Source organism: Sminthopsis crassicaudata, chromosome 3 (assembly GCF_048593235.1).
Source record: "Sminthopsis crassicaudata isolate SCR6 chromosome 3, ASM4859323v1, whole genome shotgun sequence".
Lineage (NCBI taxonomy): Eukaryota > Metazoa > Chordata > Mammalia > Dasyuromorphia > Dasyuridae > Sminthopsis > Sminthopsis crassicaudata.
Window position 1 is genome coordinate 10,828,562 of NC_133619.1, and position 26,591 is coordinate 10,855,152.

General features: G+C 37.5%; 1 protein-coding gene and 1 long non-coding RNA gene across 19 annotated transcripts in view; both read left to right on the forward strand.

Moving 5' to 3' along the window:
* Positions 1–12,948, forward strand: part of LOC141560194 (uncharacterized) — a 48,315-nt gene extending 35,367 nt beyond the window's left edge. The window contains exon 2 of the long non-coding RNA XR_012487649.1: positions 76–12,948. This is a non-coding gene — a long non-coding RNA (uncharacterized LOC141560194). The remainder of the gene's footprint in view (positions 1–75) is intronic.
* Positions 1–26,591, forward strand: part of MBNL1 (muscleblind like splicing regulator 1) — a 248,565-nt gene that overhangs the window by 154,962 nt on the left and 67,012 nt on the right. The window lies entirely within an intron of this gene.

Consider the following 26,591-nt stretch of genomic DNA (forward strand, 5'->3'; position numbering starts at 1 on the left):
ATAATTAGAGTATAGAGTACAGAGGTGAAAGAATGGAGTCTAGTTAGAGTATAGAGTCATAATTAGAGTAGAGAGGTGAAAGAATATAGAACACAGTATAGATTTATAATTAGAGTATAGAGGTGAAAAAATAGAGTTTAGTTAGAGTACAGAGTTGTCATTAGAGTATAAAAGTGAAAGATTGGGGTCTAGTTAGAGTACAGATTCATAATTAGGGTATTAAGGTGAAAGAATACAGTTATAGAATTATAGGAGGATGGAGATGAGAGAATGTAGTTAGCAAGTGTAGAAGCTAGAAGGAATGATATTGTCAAACTTCATTCTTATTTACCTACAATTTTTGGGATATGAGGTATTTGAGGTCTGAAAGAAGAGAGTAAAACATATAAATTTATAAATAATGAACCGATCCTAATATTATTTAATATTATTCAAGTTTTAGTGCTCAAAAAGTATTTGAGAGGGTTCTCTGGAAATGTCTCAGTGCATGCAATCAATATTTGTCTAGAAAAAGGTTCTTTAGAAAAGCCTCCTTTGGTTTTGTGGGTAGAGACTGAGTCTTTGTTTCTTTTGTGAGATTTTTAAAGGTATGGCAGTGTGGATTCGGAGAATAAAGACCAAGATTCCAATCTTATCTCTGCCAATAGCTGGAGGTGTACCCTTAGACCATTGGCTGCTCAGTCTCAGTTTCCTGAAAGTAAAAAGGTTGAACTAGATAGTTTTAAGTCTAACTTCTATTTTAGCAGTGTAGAAATGACAATTGTAAAGATTATTGTTGCTTCCATAGAAACATGGACCAATATCCAGATTAAAACTATACAGTTGTGTTATTGGAGATCATTACCTTTTGAAAGTAGTAAATTAAGGTCAGAGCAGATCATGTACTGGAGAGAGTTAGTTAAGAAAAATACCTAGAGGTCTAAATGGGAGCAGGGACAGATGCTATAAAATCTCCTGAAGTCTTTAGTAGTCTTATCTTAAATTAAGAAGTAGTCATTAGTAAAATGCATCTTGCACTGAGCCCAGTAAGGTTCCCACTATTGGGAGACCAGCTTTGTTTCAGGGACTCATCAGATTTTGGGGTGCAATGCCCAATGCTGTCTGTCAGATTGAAACCAATGTCTCCCTTGCTTTGGAAAGTGAGGCTACTTCTGGCCTTCATTTCTAAGAAGTTCTAAAATGTTTTTTGTTTAATAAAAGAACCTTTTTTATACAATTGATATTTATTGCATTCATCATCGTGAAGCCTATTGGGGCTGTGTAGAGTTGTGGTGAAAGCTGCCTCATTTATTTTGAGTTACGAAAGAAGAAATCAAATGAACCCCTCTGGAAAGGCTGAGTTGTTTTCTCACAGGGTTCCCTTTCACAAATGCTTTAGTGAGATGGAGAATCTTTCTTGTCATGAATGTGATTTTCCTCAATTTAGCCCGTCCCCATATGATCTAAGATGAGAGTATTACAATATGAGAAAGCCCCAATGAGCCAGATTCTCCTCTAGCTTAAGATAATGCTTTTGAAAGCAGGATTAACCAATGAACAAAAACTTGCCCTTTTCAGGGCTTGCCAGGATGAATATATACTCCATCAGTGTGCTTCCAGAATTTCAATACATTTTATATATTGTAGATGTAATAACTTCACTCTAGCTGTACCTTAACATTTATTCTTGTGGGATATGGTTAGGGACAGACTAGAATTATGTGTTAAATTAATAAAAATGAAAAGGCAGAAATCAATTTGAATAATTCTAGTCCAGGAAAACTATGATGTGTCAGACAATTTGATCTCTACTGTCTTTAATATTGTGGACTTCTTAAACTGTTTAAGAAGTTGTATCTCTCACATAACCTCCCAAATAGCCCAAAAGAAAAATCTGTATGTGTATGTTTTTGTATATGTAGAGGAAAGGGAAGGCTGGAAAAAGGGGAAGGAAAAGAGAAATGAATGCTCTTGGAAAGGAGTGGAATTGCCAGTCTACAATAGGGATGTATGAAATGCTTATGATTTCAAGGGTTGATTAAGCTAAGGGGAAATGTGGAGGCCAAATGAGCAAAGTAAACCCTAAAAAATAAAGGCCCTTGTCATTTGTTCTTGACCTTTTACAAAGTCTTAGCTCATTATGGTCTTCTTTTGACCCTTGAGACACCATCACCTTATTTATGCATCACTCTCAGTCTTTCAGTATTCTTTATGTTTATTTTCTGGTCCATCCTTACATCAGATTTCTGCCTTGTTCTTACCTTCTGAAGGTCTTCGTTAAACCTTTCTTAGTGGATGGTGAAATGGGGAGAGGTGGCTCATAGTCTCTTCTGTTAAAGCATACTTCTGTCCAGCTTTTACCAAGAATTCTCCATTCCCCACCCTCAAAGATAAGGATCCAGTCAAGTTGACTAAGTCTCTGAGAATACTTCAGCTCTTAAGTTATGAAGAGAGTCAAAAGCATTTAAGTGGAAACTAGGAAACTCATTTAATATATATATATATACACACATACACACACACATATATATATTATTTTATTATTATTTTTTTTTTGGAGAAAGTGGATGCTAAGTGTTTTTGACTGGGATGCATTTAAATTTCTGCCAAATAAATCAGTGTATTCTGTAAATATTCTTGGAATGACCAAAATGCATTGTATTATAATGTTATACATTATAGTGAATTGATGTTTAGACAATCATAGGACTGGAGCATTGGCATTGTGGTGATGGATTTCCAGATCAACCCTATTGATGGCAATCAGGACCCTGAGTCATGGTGTCCATATGGACTCAATTCCATCAAGTCAATCCCTGGGCGACGTACCTGAGGGCTGGAGTACTAGTAGTGGTTTCGTTTAGCTTGACAACATAACTATGCAGCATAGAAAGCATTGATTTTCAACATATAGGTTTATTTATTTCTTCTAAATTTTAAAAATGATTTGCCAGAATGATTAATTTATTTTCTCTTTATAGATAAATTCATTCTATCACTGAATGATTGAATTAATTTTCCTTTTTCCCTCTCTATTAGAGCTATGTTTTAGGGAAAAGGGAAAGGGTTAAACTGTCAAAAATTTAACCTTAATAAAAGCAGTATAATTATGGACTTAAACAAATATGACTAAACCCAAGAAATGCAAATCAAGATATGAAGTACTTGAGGGGGAAAGCTTGTTGTTACACAATCTAATGTTAAAAAAGATGATTCTGGTTTTCTTCAAGTCACAGATAACCTTATTGTGAATAGAATTCCTATTTACAGAAAAGAGGCTAAGGTTGTTAAAATGATTTCAAAACACTCTGAATTGCTAATTCAGGAAACTAGATATGAGTGTCATCAAAATAATGTTCAGTCGTTTCACTTGTTCCTGACATTTGGGGTTTTCTTGGCAAAGATACTGGAAAGGTTTGCCATTTTTCTAGTTTAACTTACAGATGAAGGTACTGAAGTAAACAGGATAAAGTTATGTGCCCAGAATCACACAATCAGTAGGTGTCTGAAGTCAGATTTGACTCAGGGAAATGAGTATTCCCGACTCCTGGATGGTCACTCTCTTCACTGCATCTCCAAATGGTGTTCTTTTAGCAAAGAAACACAATCACCTCGCTTAGAAGTGTGGTGTTTAATATCTTTTCCAAGAGAGACGTTGAGAGTGATTTTCTGTGAACAAAAACAGATGGGCATTGGATGCAGGTTGTTTGAGCGTTTACAAGAAAGCTCTAGATTTTATGTGGCCTCTATTTTCCAACCTCAGATTGGAATACATTAGATCTCCACTGCGCCTAGAAAAAACAGAGAATCTTTTGTGTGGCTCTGAAAATGCTTAACTTTGTAAGGCTGGGGTGTCATGAGGCGACTACTCCCTGTTTGACTCCTCCTCACTACATTGTGACAGTGTCTTCTGATCATTGATCTGCATGTTGCCAAAATTTAGATTTCCAATAAACAAATTCTCATAAATCCAGTGTATAAATTGTCATAATTAACTTAGGAGAAAAGAATCCAGGGACCACAAAAGCATTTTCAGCTCATCCATTACAAAAGTTTGATGGAATACAGGATCAAGGAGAGGTACATGTGTTGGCAATATTTTTTTTAGTCTGGTGAACAGAGAAATAAAACCTTTTTCTGCATAAAATGGGACAGAATTTACCTTTTGATCTCCACTGTTAATGTCTAAGCATTTAAGATTTTGTTCCACCTAAATTTGCTTTATTTAATTGAATGTTGGAGCAAAGGTGACAACCTCTCGTTCCTTGTGAGGGAGCAATGATCCTTCATATTGTTTAATTTCCCACAGAATGAAACTGTCCTCTTGTTTTTGACTTAATTCTGTTTTCTTTTAGCCAAAGTACAATTCATGAAAATGTCTACTGTTCTCAAGTGTCCTGAAAAATCACGTGTAATAGTATAAGGAATACAGGACCCATAAGCAGAACAGAATTCAACGGGTGGAAAGCTGTAATAAGAAAAATGTATTATTCTCTGGCTTTAGAGAAGAAGCTTCATGGCATGGGCAGGCAATCATTGAAGCAGAAAACAGCTTAGGCGTTTGAGTCAGCTGCAAACTTATTAAATCGACCAGGGTGATTTGAGGCTGCAGTGAGCAAAGCTGTAGTATCTACAATAAAGGGAATGTGACTAGATTTGTTATGTTTGCTCTCATAGAGTAGAACAGAGTACACTGGGTGTTAAATTTCCTTAGAATTAGTGCTATTCCAAAGGAAAAGGAACTACCTTGAGAGATTGTGGTGCACTCCTCAATGGGGCTCAATGCTAACAGGGGCTAGAGGACCTTATTTCAGAGCTAGAAGGGAACATCTCAAGCGTCATCTTGCCTAGTGCCAGCTGGGAAGGAACAAGAGTCCTTTCTACAACATTCCCAACATATGGCCACCCAGTCTTTTCCCAAAAATCTCTATTGTCGTGGGAGAAGAGTTCTGAAGGTGTATGCACTGAGGTCATTCCACGTCTGGAATTCTGGATTTCTCTTACCTTAATTCAGGTCCTACTCCCGACCCTCTTCACTTATTTATGTGGTCCTGGACATGCTGCCTAACAACTCAAAGCCTCAGTTTTCTCATTTATTACAAGATTTGATTGAAATGATTTCTAAAGTGCTTTCCAGCTCAATGACCCAATCATGTTGCTCACCTAGAATCTTGTAGACTAATTACTAATATAGTTATTTACTATAAAACTTTTTGTCCCAAGTTCCCTGTAGGTATTTTGTAATTTTATGCCTACATTGTGGAGGTGAAGAAGGGTCTGAAAATTCTTAAAAAGACTAAATGTTTAAATCATTTAAAATAGTCATTGTAGTAGGATCCTTGTAGTATCAGTAGTAGCAATAGCAGCAACAACATAGTAGTAGCAGCAGCAATAGTACTACTAGCAGTAAGATGAGCAACAATAGTAGTAGATATAGTACTCCTAATAGCAGCATCATCAGCATTAGTAGTAGCAGCAATAGTACTACTAGCAGCAGTATCAGCAGTAATACTACTAGCAGTAGCAGAAGCAGAAACAGTAGTAGTAGCAGCATCAGCAGTAGGAAAAGCAGTAGCAGCAGCAACAATAGCAGTAGTCTTACTATAGTAGTAGTAGAAGCACCAGTAACAGTGATATGACTACTAGTAGAGGCAGAATTAGTACTACTAGTAATAGAAGAAGCAGCAGCAGCAATAACAGTAGTACTTTTAGTAGTTGTAGCAATTGTAATAGTACTTGTAGCAGCAGCAGTGTCAGTAATACTTGTAGCAGTAACAACAGCAGTAGTACTTGTAATACAGTCATAGTACAGCAATAGTAAGAACAATAGCAACAAGAGTAATAGTAGTAAGAATTTATATAGCTTTTTAAAGTGTATAAAGTATTTTACTCAGGTTATCTCACATATTTCACAACAACTCTGGGAGTAAGGTGCATTTATGGGTGAAGAAATTGAGGCAGCCAGAGTTTGTGACTTGCCCCACATCAATTAAGTAGTAAATATCAGAGATGAGATCTGAACACAGGGATACTTCTACATCCACTGTATCATGTTGTCTTACTTCAAATGCTGAGTTTGGAAATTTCCCTTAAAAAAAAAAAAAAAAAGATGTACCTTGCAGTTTGCAGTAACAGAATTATTAAGAGCTCAGTCTATTCATTTGAATTAATCATCATCATATCAACATATCTGCATAACTTTTTGAGGTTTATACATTACTATTCATCCTCTACCACCTTGGAGAACAAATAGTATTTTCCTGCATGAGTTTTCATAGGGTGATTAGTTATGTAGTAGTTAAGGAAAAATAAAAAGGAAGTAATTTAAAATCCCACTAAAGAATTTAACCATTTAAAGAGTCTATCTTCTCTGAATTCCGGCAGAGGAACTGGTTGTTTGCCCAGGGGCAACCAGTATAAATTCCTTGTGTCAATAAGCACATATATTGGGTGACATCTTTTTTCATTTGACACATGATATGTACTAGAACAAAGGAACCTTTGTAAGGATTTTTATCCTAGTCAAAACAATTTGGATTTTTTTTTCAAAGAGTGCACAGTCATAGAAGTAGGAGGAGCTCTGTTTGAAAGCTTTTTTAGAAAATATAAATCCAATAATATATTTTTAAAAGGGGAAGAAAAGCCTAGTATCAAGAATGTTTTACTCTATATTATTCAATTAACCTATGAAAATTCAAAAAACCCAGTGGAGGCTATCTGTGTAACCAAGAACTTTTATTTCTTGGGAACAAGAGAATGTGTTTAATTCTCCCCCAGGGAACTTCACACTTTTGTGTACAGTTCATTTTTCAGGTTTTAATGCTTAGACGTAAGTGACTGAAAAGATAGCATGACCAGCTCATATTTTTCCTAGTGCATCTTAAATCTGGTTGCTATGGAAACCATTTTTAATTGGAGAGCCACCATTGCACTCTGCTAGCTTTGGCATATTTTTCTTGGATGCCTTAAATTGTTAGGTTTGGCATTGTTCTTTGCCATAATAGATAGTCAAGGCCAAGAATTTATTTTTATTGAATAATTTCACCTTACTCCGTATGTGTCAGAAGGGTCTTCCAGGAGTGCCCACCTCTCCTAGCTCCCTGCTCTCCATAAGCATTGGGAGAGACACCGGTGGCTGATATTCCAAGAATAACTAATTGAGTCAGTCTTCACCCCCTGCCCGGGTAGTCCAAGTCGACAGGTCTATCACCTGGCCGAATGAATGAGCTTTTATTCAGATGATGCTGCCAGATTTTATGAAGAGTCTATTTGGAGGTTTCAGTTGATCGTATCCATGAACATCCACAGGTCTGCTTTAATGTTATAGAGCTGGCTGATTTATGAAAAACAAGGTTGTTGCCAGTTGGCTTTTTATAACTTATAGGTCTTGAATAAACATGGGGCCGAATGCTCGACCAGGGATTTGGTGACTTGGATGAGGCTACTGCAGAGTTATAAAAATAGCTTAAATAAACAGACCCAGCAGGCCCTATGCAGCTTAATTCTGAACCCTTCCCAGATCCACTTCAATTCCGAAAGAGCCACCATTGGACAAGAATGCATCTCTTTCAAAAAGATTAATGTGACAGATTATTAATTTTTTAGTGGTGTTACACCCTCCTGTCACCCCCTTTATGAAATTATTTCTGGCTTTGTTTTTTTTTTTTTTTTTGCTATTTGAGCACATTACTCTTTGCCACATTGGTGTCACTGTAGTAATATAATCATAGGCACGATATATCCGAGAATTAAAATCATTGTTCACAGGCACATTCAGTCAGAGGTATAAGGGCCTTTGTGGTTTGTTCTCTGGTCTAACTTGTACCTGAAGTCATTGGCTTTTGTTGGTTATTCTGACATTCTGTCATGTCTGATTTTCTATAGTCTGTGGGGTCTCCTTGTCAAAGAAATTGGCAGGGTTTGCCATTTCCTTCTCCAGGCCATTCTATAAATAAGAAACTAAGGCAGGGATTAAGGATTTGCTGAGCATCACACAAGTGGTTGTCTGAAGTTAGATTTGAACTCAGTTCTCTAAACTCAGTACTCTTTTCACTGCACCACCTAGCTACATTGACTGCCAAATGTGAATTAAAAGAAAATTAGCACTGTTGATAGTTTGAAATAACATTAGCTTGAGGAAGATAAAGTCATATAGTGCCTCCTTACCAATGCTCTTCTGATTTACTTATAGCATATCCCTTTATGTCTAGGTCATGTATCCATTTTAACCTCATTTGGTAAATGGTATAAGATGTTGGTCTGTTCTTAGTTTCTATCAGATTGATTTCCAATTTCCCCAACAATATTTACCAAATAATGAGATCTTAACTGGAAAGTTTAGATCTTTATGTTTATCAAAAAAGGTTACTAAACCCGGTAATACTGTGTATTGCATATTCATTCTATCCCACTGACCCACTTCTCTATTTCTTAGCCAAAACTAGATAGTTTTGATAATTGCCACTTTATGACACAGGTTTAATGTACTTCCTTTGTATTTTTCCATATTTCTTGATTTTTTGGTTCATCTAAATTTTGTTATTTTTTCCAGCTCAAAAAAAGAAAAAAAAACTTTAGTGGTTTCATTGGAATGCCAGTGAATAAATGCCAGTAGTATTGGCATGTTCATCATATTGACTTGGCCCATCTATGAATACTTAATACTTCTCCATTTATTTAAATCTGGTTTTATTTGTATAAAAAGTGTTTTAAAATTGTGTTCATATAGTTTCTGAGTTTGTCTTATCTGGAACACTTCCATGTATTTTATATTGTCTATAGTTATTTTTAAATGAAATATCTTATCACCTCTTCTTACAAGTCTTTGTTAAATATATAAATATATATATATCTATATATCTTTACACACACACACACACACACACACACACACATATATATATATATATGTGTATATATTAATGCTAATGACTTATGTGGGTTTTTATATCCTGCAATTAATTGATTAATTAATAATTGATAAAATTATTAATTGCTTCAATCTCTAGGATGGAGATTCTAGGATTTTCCAAGTATACCATCAGAGCATCTAAAAAAAGAGACAGTTTTATTTCCTCTTTTCCCATTCCAATTCTTTGTTTTGTTCTCCTACTGCTATTTTATCTAGCATTTCTAATACAATATTGAATAATATTGGTTCTAATGGGCATTCTTGTTTCACTCCTGATTTTAATGGGATGTTATTCAACTATAGATCCATATTACAGATAGTACCTGTTTATGGGTTTAGGTAGTTGCTTCTTATCATTTTAAGAAAAACTCTATTTATATGCACTTTCCAGAGTACATAAAGAGAGGCTCTTGGTTCCATAAGGATACTTAGGAAGATTTATGTGGGATCCCAAAGGGATCTGCTCATTCATCATCTTGACTTTGAGTCGATGTTTGCCAGTCACAGATGCCCATAATCATGATATGTATTTTTTCATGTTCCATTGTTTCCCCTAAAATAGGGTTTACACTGTTTTAATGCAAGATGTGTAGAGAACTGAAGTGGTTATTATGATCCCATGAAGCTTTCAGAAGCTTCATGATATTTTAGACGTCTACTTCCCACTTATATTTTCAGGACACATTTTACCTCCAGTCTCTCTCCTGTTTTCTCTTAACTTGATATTCCATTAAGCATATGCTGGGTGCCTTCCCTCTGGCTTTTCCTATGTAAAGCACCTTGGCAGTCTTCAAGATGAAAGGCACAGTATACATTGGAAACCATGAAACAAGCTGGATGGAAAAAGGCTGACGTTAAGGTTGTGCATAGTACAAACAACTGCCTGCAGCTTGCTGCCTTTATTTGTTTGTTTATTTTTTCTCATAGTTTCACAGTTGATTTGACTAGAGCATATATCACATAGAACTTAAATGCATGTAAAGAAAGAGCTGCTTTATGCTATTAAATGCCTTCCATTTGTGGAATGGATTTGAATGGAAAGGTAGCATTTTGCCTTAAATCAACTTAATTAATAGATGAAATTTTTCTTTTTTATTGTTATTGGTTTGCTTGTTTTCCCATATACACTACTACTCTTCAAGCATTTAGCATAAATAGAGCACCAACCAATGTTGCCTTGCAATTTTGATCCTTATAACCTGTTCTCTAGATTTTTGAAGTAGCCTTCTAATTGAGTTCCCTGACTCAAGTCTTACCCCTTTTTAATTAATTTATTTTTCAAAAACATATTTCAAATTTTTATTTGCTTTTGAAAGCATAACTTTCCATCTCCTTGCCAACATGAATTTCTTTGAAATTCTGGTTTCATTTAAGTAAACAACAGGGGGAGAATGGCGAGATCTTCTAAGTTTATGAATCTCATTCCTGGAAGACTGGGTCTCGATTCTTTATTTATTTCTTTATTTTTACTAGTTCTAGCAGCCTTGGCAAAATTATGTAATGCAGTCAATTGTGTGAGCCATGATCTCTGCATGAGAAGGAAATACTCACAATAGAAGAGTGCATGTAACAAAAGGAGACCTATTTCTGTGCTTTCACCTTAGAGGGCTCTTAGAATACCAACCGATGACCTACCCCAGGAAGGCGGGGAAGGTGCTTTCTCTGACCATTCAGATAAGAATGAAGAACACCGACAGGGAGCCAGCATGCTCGTTGATATAAAGCTCAGAGCTAACCCAGGATCACAGATATAACGGGCCTCATTTTGCAGTGGAGAAAATGGAATTCCACAAAACTGAAGGGATTTGTTTAAGATCATACAGTTAATGGGGAAAAAGCAGAGCTACGTTTGATCCAAAATTATTTTAGCTTAAATCATTTTCAGCTTAAATCTATATAGCTTTTATTGGATTTGAAGTCCTTCATGCTTTTCTTTGATTAGTTTGTAACAACCGTGTAAAGAAGGCAGTACACAGATTACATTAAAAGTGACTTGCTCAGAGTTGCACAAGAAATGTTGATGCAGAATTCCAGCTGAGGCCTTGTGACCTTAAACCCAAACCTTTTTTGACCAAACTCAGGATTTCTGAGAATGTTCAGTACAGAGAATTCTGAAGCACCTTTTTCTATTTCTGGTGAAATTTACTTGCCAGGGCAGATGGCTTCCTCACTTATCTAGCATTTCAATACCATGAGTAATCTGTAGAGATCCTGATCTCTGTCTTGGAGTGGAAGCTTCTAAGGAAATTTATAATTTAGAAATCATCTCCTGTAGGGCTCTGGAAGTCTTCATCAATTTACGAACTCTTGAATTAAGTGTGATATTTGGATCCTTGGTTCATTACTTTACCTTTGAAGACCATAAGCTATCTTTGGAAATGGTTTTAGTTCATGGTGAGCTCAATAGATCTGCTCTAGAGAGAAACTGCCTCTAATTGGATCTCTGATAAATTGAAGATTTACCCAAAGTTCCCAAGGATTGTTAGAGATTTAACATAATTACTTTTTCTTCCTTTTTATGAGTTATTATTGTATTATGAATTCCCTGTTGTTAAGCTTACTCATTCAAGTGAGCCATATACCTTTCCAGTACCTTCAAAGTTGAATGGAACCTCTCTTCCATCTGACAGAGCACCGTAGGATGGCATTGGAAATCCTGGGCCTTCCCTTGTCTTGCTCTAAGTCTTCACAGTAGCTCCAAGGCACCTGAGGCCTTGAAGAGGTTTTGCAGATGAGAGTAATAGCCCACTTGTTTCCTTAGGAGATCTATGGCATTTGGGGATATCAATTGAGTGGAATGACTCATCTTTCCCATTAAATTAGGGTAATCTATATAAAGCAATACACCCATTCAAAAAGACTATGGGTTCAAATCCCACCTCAGATATTTCTTAACTATATGACCTTTGTCAGTTATTTAACCATTTTGAGAATCAATTTCTTTGTCTGTAAAACCTAGGTCAAAGGTTTGTAGTGAGGATCAAATGAGAGGATATTTGTAAAGCACTTGGAAAAGCATTACAGTATTATATGCTTAGGAACTGGTATTATTCACATATAAGTCAAAGATCCAGGGAACTGTGACACAGTATAATATAGAATTAGAATTAGATTTTCCATTCAATTTGAGTAAGACCTTTCCTGTAGGGCCTGGGACTCTTTCTAGTTAAAGCAACTAGTTCATTTATTGGTTTATTTTAAATAACATCCAGTGTAGCCCATGTGCTTACATCCTGTTTCTCTGATATCAGTGATAAGATCATTTAGTTGGGTTGGTTCCATAATTTCTACTGTCCATCATGCTTACCTATTTGCATCTCTGTGCTTTCCCCCTTGATCTGACTCCCTTGCTTGTCCCCCTTCTGCTTCTTTATTCTCCATATCTTGCCCATTTTTCATTCCCACTTTCTGTTGGAAAACTTTCTGGAGGTACCAAACCTTTCCTAGTTGTTTAGGCATCTGTTGCTTATCGGACAAATTATGTATAAAATATGTTCTATTAGTATATAGTATGTTTTTCTTAACTAGTTGTTTTATTACAGGGTAGTGGGGTATAATGTTGAGCTTTCATGTTCTGGCATTGGAGGTCCTGGATTCTTACTACCTCTGTCATTTTGGGCCAGTCCGAAGTCTCTGGAACTCTTTCTCATCTTTAAAATGGGAGGGCTGGGCCACATGACTGTTTTTCTATCTTCAAGTCTATTCTCCAACACAATCTATCTCAGAAATGTATTTTTCTGTCCTGTAGCATCTAGCTAACATGATCCTTCTAATTGGAGGTGCAGGAGATGGCCAAAGGTGACCATAAATCTTCGTGAAATTTTCTCTCTTATCCCTTGTAGTCGGTGCACTGACTACAGAGAGTTTGTACTGAAAAAAGCTTATCACATAAGGGGACTTCTTCCTCTATTTCTCCTAGAGAGACCTTTCTGACATTGTGGCTTTCAGTAGGAGAATAGACAATATTTTAAATAAGATTTCTCTGCAGAAGCTTCCAAAACAATCCTTTTAAAAATAGTTTTTCACTTACAGTCTTTTTGTCAGACTATCAAGAGCAACCAATTTAGCATCTGTCTATTTTTATTCCTGACAATCTTCAATTCATTCTTCCATGGTTTTCCAAGACCAGCTTATACTTTGTAAACCAGCCAAATTAGCTCCTGAAATCCATACAGTTTCAAGACCTCTAAGAGCCGATGCTCTGTTTATAGTGAGCATGGCTGGTGTTTGAGCTCCGGGTTTTGAGTCTCTCCTAAAGGTCAGTGCAATGGCTCAAGGCCAAAGGGTACCAACACCACACTTTTATTTCTTTTACCCTCTTGCCCTGGGTCTGACTTGGCTCACTTGTGCCCACTTTATGTCTTTGTTGATATTTATTCCCTTTTCTGGGGACCTGCTTTCTAACTTAGGAAGTGAAAGAAAACAGTCATTTTTTCCTTTCTCTTTTTGTCTTGTTCCTTGAAAATAGCACATGTTAGGATTATTTTTATAAAGGACTTCCCACTCCACACAGGGAATAACATATGGAGAGAGATAATAGAAAAATGACAGACCTGAGAAGGGAATGAATCTTACATGCCCCCTAGAAGCAGCCCAGTTCCCCTCTTCTCAGTTCCTACTTCTTCCTTGACAGACTCCCTTCTTCTCAGGGGATCATATGCCAAGAACTGAAAAGGATCTCGGAGAGTCTGACTCCCTTTCGCCATTTTAAAGATGGAGAAATTGAAGTCCAGAGAGATGAAAATTCATCCCCATAGTCACATGGGTAACAGATTGTGGTCAAGATTTGAATCTGTAACCGTCATCCAAATACAGCATGCTGCACTGCTGCCTCCTTAAAAATCTACCATCTTGGACCTTTGGTATAAGACTCTGTGTGCAACCTAAGATAGTTCCACCCAAAATTATTCTTCTTTGCTTCCAGCTGCCTCTTTTGGGGGTTTTTGATCTGCAATTTTGGGGCTATAAGGAGCTCCTGGATGTATAGACTTCTACCAGCACAAGCTGGCACATTTGCTACCCAGAGACTTAGCGTGACCTCAGGGCCTGAGAACACCCTAGGAGGGGCCAGGACTAGACTCAGTTTAGTAACTTTCATTTCTCTTTCTCTGCTGCCTTTTCTACTTCTCTGGATACTTCTCATGTCCTCCCTTACAAAGGTATTCCTCCATTCCTTTTAAATTTATCAGTCCTTATCCCCAACCTTCTAACAAATTCTGTTCCCTCACTGAAGCCTTCAGTAACCAAATGGGGAGAGTCAAGGGTACATGGAGGAATCACGGATTTACTCATGGCTATAGCTTTTGGCACTGTCACATTTCTTTGGTTCATTTTATAGCATATATGATACATATATATATATATATATATATATATATATATATATATATATATATATATATGTGTGTGTGTGTGTGTATTATGTTTGTATAGATATATAGTAATGTCATATTTCCTTGTTCATTTATGTAGCAAATTAGATGCATATATATGTATGTATAGACAGATAAGTTGGCAATGTCATATCTCCTTAGTTCATTTATATAGACTATGTGATACATTATATATGTATATATACGTATATACGTATATATGTGTGTATGTACATAGATAGGTAGGCAATGTCATATTTCCTTGGTTTATTTATATAGCATATGTGATACATACATATACCTACAGACAGACAGACAGACATAAAGATAGATACAAAGAGAAAAAGAAAACATTTCCTGCCTTCAAGGAGCTTACATTCTAAACAAGCCAAATTCATAGCAAATCTATCCATTGCCCTTTGGGTTCCCTGTAACCTTGTATGCCCTAGGTGTCCAATGCTTGCTGAATTGGATTTTATATATTTATAGCCATAGAAAATCACTGGGGAAAGATTACTAGAGAGAGCTTTTGGTGATTATGAGTACAATTATTCCAGTGTCATTTGCTAATAGCATTTGCAGAATTTCATTATCAAAAGGGAATTTGTCTTTTGTTTAGACTCTGCAGAGGACTTTAGGGTTTAATTATGATATAAAAATAGGCCTCGTCCCATGTCATCTCTAGGTGATAGACTCAGCTCTATCATTAACTAACTAGCTGGGGGATGTGGAGAAAGGCACTTCCCTCCTCATTACCAGACCTCATCATCTTCCTCTATAGAAGGAAGAGATTGGGACAGGGTTGGTTATTAGCAAGTGACAGCAGAAAAATGGAGGGACACACCATCAGAATTGGGAAATTAAACAGTGTTCCCTCCATTGCTTTCTAGTTTGGAGTTCCTTTGACTTTTTAAAAAAAATATTCTCCTTGCATTTTAAAAACTCTGCGTGCCAAATAGAATATACCAAATATTTTAGCCACATTTTTATTTTTTCTTCTTTCCACTAATCAGCACACATTTATTAAGTGCCTAGGATATGTTAGCTATTGTGTCATCCCCAGAAATACAACATCAAAGTAAACTAATCCCCACCCTCCAGCATCTAATTTACTATTTTGTATCATTGAATTTTATATTTGTAAATTTGTTTTTTAACCTTTTAACAATGGGACATTTTCAATCAGATTCCATGTTAATGAACTGATGTTCCAGATCAGCTATATTTAATTTTCAGAAAATGCACTCCCCCCCCCCCCCCATTTTCTGTCTAGGAAAGACAAATATCTTGGAAATACTCTGAAGCACACTATTAGCTGTTCTGCTATGCTAAGGGTAGATTTGTGGCATCGTGATATCTTTTCTTTCCTCCGTCATACGTTCAAATTCCAGTTAAATTTCAGAGACTGGTTACATAATCGTTTCCCTTTGCAGATGTTGGTGAACATGCTGTTTTAGTCTGAGATAATCTGGTTCTACTTGGAGGTATCTGAACTCTTGAGGTCACTTAACATCTGTGTAATCACTTAACATCTACGTGATTTATGCCGTATTTAATTTAAAGTGTCTTCCTAAAATACCACTTTGATCATTTCACTCTCCTGCTCCAAGTCCTTCAGTGGATTTCCACTGCATGTAGTCTGGGTCCCTGCTAGCTTGAAATCTATGAATCCATGATCTTATAATTCTGAATGTAACCTTCAAGACCCTCTGTCATCCCAGTGTAAGCAAACAGCTCTATACTGGTCTTCTAGAATATCTTCCTATGAACTCTCCACTCTACATCAGCAGGATACTAAAATGCATGTCATGAACCTTCTTGCTTGCATATTTTCCCTCATGCTTCTCCTCCTCCTGGAAACTTCATCCCCCTTTCTCTGGTTGTTTGAAGTCTCCCCATTCCTTTTTTCTGGTTATCTGAAGCCTCCCTATCTTTTAAAGTTCACCTCAAATTCCACTTCCAAGAAGCTTACCCTGATCTCTCTAGCTCACAGTGATCTTTCTGAATAAGGATTTTCCCAGTCTTCCTTGCCCATGTCATACTTAGCACATGTGGCTCCTATTGAGATATGAACCTGATTTTCAGTTTTATTACAGGTCATTTCATGGTATGCACCACATCTTGTATTCTGTAGTGTAAATGTTTAACAACCAGATCTCTGACAAGGCACATATATAAGTTTAATCCCTATTAACATTTTATTAAATTTAGACAAGCATCAAAACAATAGCTGAAGCCTGGGTTTGTAAATTTGCTGATGATCAAGTTTCAAATGTTTCTGCTGAAATTTTAGCCATATCAAGACATTAAGAGCTTGTTTCAGGACATCCCCACTTATACCTCTTTTTAATCATCTCCTCTCCTCAGGACTTGGCCTATTGTATGTTTACAACAAAATGGTTGTAGTTAGTTGATTATTGAGGTCCAGGCCAGAAGTAGTCACGATGAATAAATGCATATGTTGATAAAAGTTAGTGCCATTATATCTATTATACCCATTATATAATTATTCAAATTATTTTAAATCAAGTTATATAAATTCTGTTGATATTTATGGCCACTTCTTCTTGACAAGTCACCCTGAAAGATCCTAAGTCTAATTTAGAACAATTTGATATTGAAATCTTGACTTTTCCAAGGAGTGATTTTCCATTTTTGTAGAATGCTTAGGTACTTGCTTTATGGATGTATTGCTGTTAACCTTTTAATCAACAGAGACTGTGACAAAAACCATAGTAAAAAAATCCATTATCTTACAGTTGTCACTGTTATATTGGCCCTATTTAGCTTTTAGAGTCATTGTAAGCCTTGATAGCTTAAATGTCTGAAAGAACTTAACTATGTAAGTGTAAGGTGATATTGCAAGCTTGTAAGAGCTTCCATCTTTTAGAAAATTGGGGCCAAAATGGCGAGCCTTGATAATTCTGAAGTGCGTGATCTTAAACTATATATTGAACCTGTGCATTCAGAACCAGAGAACGATTGGGTTGAAATCCCGTTGATTTGGGCCCAAATCTATCCCAAACCAGACTTTGCTATTGCTTTTATGAGGCTATGGATACAACCTCCCATGCTGTGTTATGAAGCTTGATTGGATCCAACTGTCCAATAATTAGACCCAAGTCCTTTTCTGAGAAAAGCTAACTCCCTCCCTGTGACTTGTGGTCTCAAATTCTCAGCCTGCATTCCCAAGGCGGTGGATGATGAGTTTTGCCAGCTAGAAGGCTGAGGTTCAGGGGCCATTTAAGCTGTGTTTGCATAATCAGTCTATCTGCTTGTCATCAGTACCGGCCAGAATACTTTTGACTGCTGAGGATGCTGATATTAGAAACTTGCTACCAGAGAATTTGATTCAGCAAACATCTCCTAAGTGTTCCGTGCAAAGCACTGGGCCAGCTGCTCAAAGAAATAAAGAAAAATGCAATGGCCTTTGCTCCCGATGGATTGTGGTTGTGGTGGAGGGGTAACTCCATGTGGTTGTTTGTTTAACATTAGTCTCCCATCCTTTCTTTATTACCCCAACTGGAAATCCTGAGCCACTGCTAATATGCTATAAAAGTTACGGGTTTTTTTTTTTCAGTCATAAAACTTGGTTTCAAAATGTATATAAAATATCATATATAGATAATATATGCTCTTGCTGTTGTCTTTGTGACCCCATTTGGGGTTTTCTTGGCAAAGGTACGGGAACAGTTTGCCTTCTATCCATTTTACAGATGAGGAAAACTGAGGGAAACAGGATTAAGTGACTTCATGTAGCTTCATAGTGTTTGAGAAAGGATTTGAACTCATTAAGATGAGTTCCTTACTCTACTGTGCCATCTAACTGCTCTTAAGGATGTGATTGCAGTAATCTAAAGTCCCTCTCAACCCCCATCACCTCATACATGCTCAATAAGTGAAAATTCATATTTTTTATTTAATGACTCTTGGATATTCCAAATATGTATCTTAGTTCAACTTGTCCAAAAGGGAACTCAATATTGTTTTCCTCAAACCCTCTCCTCTTCCTAATTGCTGTGTTTCTGTCAAGGTCAATACCATCCATTATTCTTGTCACAAAATTTGGTTCTCTCACTGGCTTATACTTAGCATAGTACCTGGCACATAGTAGGAGCTATAGAATATGACCTATTATTATTGTTGTTGTTGTCATGGTTAGTGCTCTGCCCTCCTTCCGAAATTGCTTTGTGTATTTTTTTAATCTGTGTGCATATTGGCCCCCCTTCCATTCTCTATATAATGTCATCTCTTGTCTTTGTGTCTCCAGTGTCTTGCACATGATAGGTACACAAGACATGCTTCACAATGGCATGAAGGAGTTTAAGAAAGTTTTGTGTTAATGAAGTAGACCTCTAGCTCATTTAAAATTCATCTACTTTGTGCAATCCTTTTAGCTCAAGGAAAACATCCCTTGATATCATCTTTGTTGATGGAGGTAAATTCAGAATCTTATCTCCAAAGACTGTTACAAAATGCTACCCTTCTGGGCCCACTATACTTAAAAGAAGCTACCACTGGGTGAATGGAAAAATGGAGGCCATCAAAGAGGTTTATTTCTGAAGTACTTTCAAGTATGTAGGAGTGAGGGAGAAAATTCAGCGTGCATAGAAAATATGACCTGCTTGCTGAGCTAAGAAAAAAAGTCATTAGCCAATCCTCGCCTTCTAATGGTGGTGGCTAATGATCTCTGTTGAATTCCCTTGTATTGATGCTCCAGTGATCCTGCTTCACTACCAGTCTCATTGGTGCTTCCAAGTAACTTATTTCAGCCTGAGAGATTCTAATTTTAATGACTGTTAATTCTTTCCTGCTGTGAGAGTAGCACAAAAGGTAAAATGTGCAGTTTTAGATCAAATAAATGGTGAATTTCAATGTGCCAGATTAGTGTTGGAAGTACGTATTTGCAGTTAACTTGTGAAATATTGGTAATGGATAAATGATTATGTCCTGATGGATGCTCAATACTATGGATACGATAAGGGCCAAAAAGAGACTTCAAACACACAGTTGTTGAATTCAGTCAGTTTAAGTATATTGATCAAGTACTTGTGGTATGTACAACACAAGGTACCCCAAAATTGTAGCATAATTTCATTTTAAATCGCTTCAACCTACTCTGAATACCAATCTGACACAATCCGAATCCTCAGCTGATCTAATTATCTACTTGGCCACACAAGATGCTCTCAAGTTAAAAAAAAATTAAATATTTCTTATTGACTGTCAGAGGAGAGTCAGAAAAGTCATAGACACTGCTTCCCTTTGCCAAATTCTCTGAAACCTTCCCCTCTGTTCTCATGAATTCTTTATTTTGAAGAATGTCAGAGTATAATGAAATTTGCTATGCAAGGTTTACAGTGAATTTCCCTAATTATAAATTGCTTATAAAAATGCAAATCGGTCAATAAACATTTGTTGTTGTTCAGTCGTTTAAGTCAGTTTAATTGGGGTACCCCATTTGGGTTTTTTTTTCTAAAGATAAAAAAGATACTGAAGTGGTTTGTTATTTCTTTCTCAGCTCATTTTATAGATGAGGAAACTGAGGCAAGTTTCCTGAGGCACGTAAGTGACTTGTCCAGGGTCACATAGCTGATTTGAATTCAGGAAGATGAGGCTTCCTAACTCCAAATCTAGAGTTTATCTTCTACATCACCTAGATTCCCTCAAATAAGAATTTATTAAAAAAAACCTGTTACTAAAAGTAATAATTGCTTTAAACTCTGCAAAATATTTTCCATGTTTTCCAAGCATCCTTGTGAAATAGGTATTTTTATTATCCCCATTTTACAGATAACGTCCCTGAGGCTTACATTGACTTGACTAGGATCATACAGCTAGCAACTGTGATTTTTGTGACTCCGTGTCATATTCTAACCTTTCTGCCATATTACATCTCTATGTATTAAGAGTAAGCACTGAGCCAGGCGTTGTAGCAATAAAGGAGAATTATTAGACACAATCCTTGCCCGTAAAACATTTCCAGCCAGTGTAAGAAGAGAGAAACATTGAGAGCACATTGAAGGGCCAGCCCTAATTAGGTGCTAAATTGTGTGGCTGTAAGTCAGAGGAGGAATTACTGAGATGAGACATTAGTGCAGCCAGGTACAGTTTCCTTAAGAAGTAGCCCTCTGGCCAGGCTGGCTGGATGATGGATGAGGAGCGGATGCTTGCCGGTTAGCATAAAGACCAGACACTAGACCTGGGAATTCATTAATGGCAGAAGTTTGGGCTGAGAAGATGCCTCTGTCAGAATGGGTTCATGATTTTTGTTTTTTGGTTTTGGTTTTTTTGGGGGTTTTTTTTTGCACAACTTGTCTTTGAGTGGATGGAGAAAGGGATGATGGGATGAGAGGATTAGCCAGGGAGTAAGATGCAGATCCACCCATGTAGAAGTGTCCAATATGAGAAGAGGTGTTTAGATTGGATATGGGCAATAGTGGGAGGCTCAGTTGTGAAGAAGGGCCTTAACAACTGGTCAGAGAAGTTTAAACTTGAGTTGGTCTTCTAGAACAGAGGGATTTCCTAAGGTTTTAGAGAGAAAACAACAAACAAAAAAGCATTTCTAACCTAAATTTGGGCAGGGGGATGGATACCTTAACGTATAGGTGAGCTGAGCCTTCTGAACCTCAGAAGAAGCTCCCATTGGCTTGTCATATGTCTCTGAGTCCATTTTGTGATCTGTGAAATGAGGGACTTTGATGAGAAGGTCGAATGTCTTGGGTAGTCTACATTCGCTTTTCAGTGCATGGTGCAATGCCCTGAATAGCATTAAGTAGTCCTGATTCTCTAAATGGTAACACTCTGTTATTCAACCATCTGGCACCCAACATACCTAGAATTCAGCCAAGAACCAGGAAATATGCTCCCTCTGAGCAGATAAAAATGTGGTAGCTCCTAGGCCCCTAAACCTCATGTTCCCTGTTTCTAAGAGCACGAGCCCTCCCACCCTTGCTCATAACTAATTTTCTCTTCCTTTCTCACTGCACTAACAGGCTTTTCAATCTTGTTCCTAAGTCTACAGCACATCATGGTCCATAGGTGTAATGGCAGCACGGAGTAGTGAAAGCTAGCAGAAGCCTAATCTTCCCCCTCCCCAATATTTTCTTCTGGTTGAACCTGTTTGTCTACTCTCTTGGAACAGATGCAGAAAACAAAGACCACCCCTGCTTCATTGGGGAGTGCAGATTCTTCTTGGATGTAGAATAAGCTTCTCCATCACTCACACCTTAATGCCAGTTGATTTAACCAAGAGAGCTGAGATCAGCAGCAGTGAACAGGAGTTTTGATTTCAGGGGAAAGGAAGCCTTATTTTGCAACTGGCTAATTTGTGGGGCTGGAAATCCAGACCAATGGAAAATCTTTAAGGTGCTGAAAGTTAGGGGGAGGGAAGGATGGCTCTGAGGAGGGGAAAGATGTTTACTTTGTAGTTTTGCCTTGAGGTGGGGGGTTTGCCTTCTTGAAAGTCTCCCATGTTGCTTTAGGCTGCTGGTATTCTGGGATGTAGGCCAGGCTTGGAGAACTCCAGAGCTCCCTCCACCTTGATGTTCCATCATGGGAATGAGACTTAGATAAGAGCTTCAGGATTAAGTAGTCTAACCACAATATTATGTAGCCAAAGATTCTAAAAAAGTGACTCTTGCAAGCCATAGAGCGAAGAAGTAGTAGGATTCAGATTTTGGCTCCAGGTCTAACCATTAAGAGAGAAAGAAATGGATTTGGATTTGACTTGCAGCTTTGCCACTAAGCCTTGGGCACAATAGTGGCTTTTGGGAACCTTATTCAAATGATATAATTGGTCACTTTCTTTGACTTCTAATATCTTTTATTTCAAAATCTATGACTCTGGATGGCTTTGATCCAGCTTGTTTTCAAAATCAGTCCAATGCTACCTCATTGGTGCCCACCCTTGTCCTTTTGGGTGCAGAAGGTAGGAAGAGCAGCAGAAACAAAATACATTCAGGGCAATCTCCAATTACAGATGGCATTGCATGGTTAAACTATAAGTGATATGGAGAATATGATGTAGACAAAACAGAAGGAATTTCAGCCATTAATGAGTTGATACTCTAAGAGACCAAGCTTTTTTGAACTTTGTGCTCTCACTTGATTCTTATGGATTATTGCAGCTCATAAAGCTAATGTGGATCTTCAGTGATATTGGGGGAATCTGAGATTTGGTGCTCCCCTAAGTCTCTGTTTATGGTCAGCTTACATCTGGAAGGCTCTGTTTCCTCACTTCAGTTTTCTCTCAATGCATCAACCAGAATACAGATCTTATGTCTGTAAACTGCTGTAGCTCCCTATTAGTTTTAGGAGAAAAAGGAAACCATTTTGAGTGACTTTTAGCAATGGCCGTAATCGACAGTAGTTTGCATGACTTGGCCCAAACCTATCTTTTCAGCCCTTATTGTAGATTACTCTCTGTTGTAGTCAAATGGACTTTCTTACTCTTCTTAAGACTTACAGACCGTCCCCATCCTTGGAGAGGTCCCCCTTTGCACCTCCAACTCTTCATCTCCTTTGAGATTCTCCTCAAATGCCCCTCCTTTTCAGACCTCCAGGTGCTAGTATTCCCAGCTGCTTACTTTTGATCTCTTTGGTATATATTAATTTCCATACAGTTCTCTCTTCCGATAGAATGTAAGGTTCTTGAAGATAAAGACTATGGGACATGTGTTTTTGTTGTTGTTCACATAGATAATACTTGTTGACTTTTTAATTGAAAAGCTTAATATCCAGAAAAAACATTTTGAGACTGGTATCAGCTACTTAAAGAGATAATGAGTTTTCTGTCTATATCCAAGAAAATATGGACGACTGGAAAGTTATAGAGAATTAATACTTAGGAAGGTGTTGAACTCAATGGTCATCAAAGTCCCTGGCAGTGCTATAATTTTCTGCTTTTAGCTTAGGAAGGGTAGTATTTTTAAAATTTGTTTTAGTATATACAATGAGCCAGAGTGTTTATGGGAAAGTAAAAGGGTACGTTCATATTCTCTTGTTTTGTGTGCTTGTTAAAAATAATTTGAAGTATAGCATTTGCCTTAGTTGAAAGGATATTCAGAAAATGTTTTATTTACCCTTGGTGGCAAATTAAGTACCCAGAATTTAAATCTACTTATATAATCATTGTAATTATAGTCCAAATTTTAGGAAATGAAAGTTTCTGAGGAGGTGCTCCAGCAAAGAAAAATCTTTTTAAACTTTGCCTCCTTGGTCTGTCAAAATGTCCATGCTGTTCTTTCCTCTGAGGAAGGCTGTTATTTTTTGAATCAGAGCCTTTCTTGTGTGAACACCTGGCACCTTCCATGCCTAAAACATAATCATCCTCTATTTATTTTCATGAATCAACTCAAAGCAGGCTGATTGTCTTGAAAATAAAAGAATTTAGTTCCTATTCATGATACATCCTCAGAGTATATCATAGAATCCTAAGAATAGAAGTATCTTGCTAAATTAGTCATCTAGTGAATCCTTTCACTTTACATTTGGGGAAACTGAGTCTTGTAGCAACAAGTGGCTTTCCCAAAGCCCCATAGATATACTGGATATTATGAAAGTAATAATAGCTAGTATTAATATAATACCTTATTATATATAAAGTGCTTTCCAAAGATTATCTCCTTCTGTCTTTATTACAACTCTGGGAAACCAATGTTACAAATATCCCCATTTTACAGGTGAGGTTCAGAGACATGAACTGATATATTCAAGATCATTTTTGATGTAAATGGCGTTATTCCTTTGTTCATTGGGATCCAACTCTTCACAACCTCATGCACTATGGAGTTCCCCTCCGCTATCTCCCAAAGTCTGTCCAAGCTTATGTTGATTGTGTGTGTGGAATAAGCATAAGCTTGATGTGATCCATCTAAATCTCTTCTTTCATCCCATCTTCTACATTCAATCTTTTCCTAACATCAGGATCTTTTCCAATGAGTCTTATCTTCTCATTATGTGGCCAAAGGTTTTAAGTTTCAACATCAGTATGTGACCTTCCATGGGATAAGATTCAACTTCAGATCTTTTTTATTTCAAATCCTGACCTTTTAATAGCTAAATATTTACTAGCTATATGACCATGAAAAAGTCATTTATTTAATCTTTTCTTTATTTTCCTCATCTGTAAAATGGGCATAATAGCACCTACCTTTCAGGATTATTATGAGAATTAAATAAATTACTTGTTTAGCAAACATTAAAGTGCTGTAAAAATACTGGCTATTGTTACTATTACTATTATTTATTATGTTCATTGGCAGATCAAAAGCTAAGATCACAATTCTTGATTCTGTGTAATCTTCACCAAATGAAATTTTGAATTTATAGTGTTTTTTTTCTCTTTTATTTTATTTCTTTTATTAGAGATGGAGAGTGAAAGCAGTTTGCAAATTTAATCTATTTCTGTGAATCAAAGTGAGACTAAAAAGACACAGACTTGAAGTCTCAGATTTTATTTTCCCTATATTTTTTGATGATTTTTATGAAAGATTTTGAGGATGGAGCAGAACTGGGTGATTTTTGCCCAACTCCTTGTGTCCCATTTTCTCCTTTTCCCTTGCCTGTTGGGTCCCTGAATCGGGAGCAACTAAGTTGGGAAAACACTCGGCTACTAGCTCTGTGGCTACCATCATAATCGCTCCTTTTTGCAGCTGCTTCCCCTTGTGTCTTTGTCATTTATCCGATGGCCAAGATGCAAATCCAGTTCCTGATGAATAATGTCAAATTGCCTCTCTGCTGTAATATTATTACAAGCCACACAAAGCATTATGTATTCCACATTCAGTGACTTCTGTTGGGGCAGCTGGTGAACATCTGTTTTCACTTTTGTCTCTAAAGAATAGCCATACTGTTTGCTATATTTGGCAAAAACAAACGAAAAGAAAAGAGGTACATTGAAGTGTCCATCAAGTCAATTCCTCTACCTCCCCTTGTTCCTTCATTCACTAATTCCTTAAATCGGCACTGAGTAACTGACTTGTACCGGAACATTACTAGGTTCCGTGATGAATATCGGAGTGTAAGCGCCATGAGGACCAGAACTGGATCTCATGTGTCTCCCAGCCAAGTACAGCATTTGTACACAAGAGATCCTTCATCTCTCTGGTTCATTTGTGTGAATGAATGAATGAATGTATGTCTCTCTGAGGTAATTTTATCACTATCCTTACTTCCTCCATGACTCTGCCTTTCCCGACTGTTTTCAGGAGTTGCCATGGGCCCAAATCCCTTGGTAGATGCCTGAATCTCGGGATTCACTGATTACAGTCAGCTGTCACCAGGTTCATACTTGAAGCCTTTCTGGCTTGGGAGAATCAGCTGGAGTCTGCAGTGGAGTGGCTCGGGGAGGAATTGGATATGCATGGCGAAAAAAGGAGCATAATTGATTGTTCCAGCAGTCAGTCCTTAGGAAGTAGGGAGCTGAGTGGAGAGAGAGGGAGAAAGGGAGTTGGGGGAGAGAGAGACAGAGACAGAAGAGAGAGAGAGAGAGAGAGACAGTGAAAGAGGGGGGAGAGAGAGATAGAAAAAGAGAAAGGGAGATAAGAGGGAGAGAGAGGAAGAGGAAGGAGAGAGACAGAGATAAGGAAGGAAGGAAGAGAAAGAGAAACAGGCAGAGGGAGAGGGAAAGAAGAGGGAGAGATGGAGAGAGAGAGAGACAGTGAAAGAGGGGGGAGAGAGAGATAGAAAAAGAGAAAGGGAGATAAGGAGAGAGAGGAAGAGGAAGGAGAGAGACAGAGAGAAGGAAGAAAGGAAGAGAAAGAAACAGAGAGGCAGAGGGAGAGGGAAAGAAGAGAGAGAGAGAGAGAGAGAGAGAGAGAGAGAGAGAGAGAGAGAGAGAGAGAGAGAGAGAGAAAGAGAGAAAGAGATACATAGAGAGACACAAGTTATGAAGCACTTATTATACCTTATTGGGTTTAGTGCCAGACAGCTTTTACCTTTAAAGAGCTTCTACCCTAAGGGAAAAATAGACTCTGGGGAGGAGAAAAGGGTACAGAGCAGGTAGGGGCCATAGGGAAGAATCAGCCCATGACAGTGCAGCTGGTGGCTGTTGAGAAGTTGGTGACTTCTGGAGCGAGTTGAGCTGGAGGCAAATAAGCATGACTGAGGCCCCTCAAGCAATGGCAGTCAGGGCTAGAGATTTAACACTTAGAAATGCAGACCTCAGGGCAGAAATAGAAAAAAAGCCATATAGATCAGAGGGAGAAAGCATTTCTCTGCTGCACTGTCCAACTGGAGGCTTTGTGGAGATCCCTCAGTCCCCCATGCACCTGTTTCCTGCCATGGCTTAGTCAGGAACCCTGTGGGAAGGGCAGCAGGAATACCCA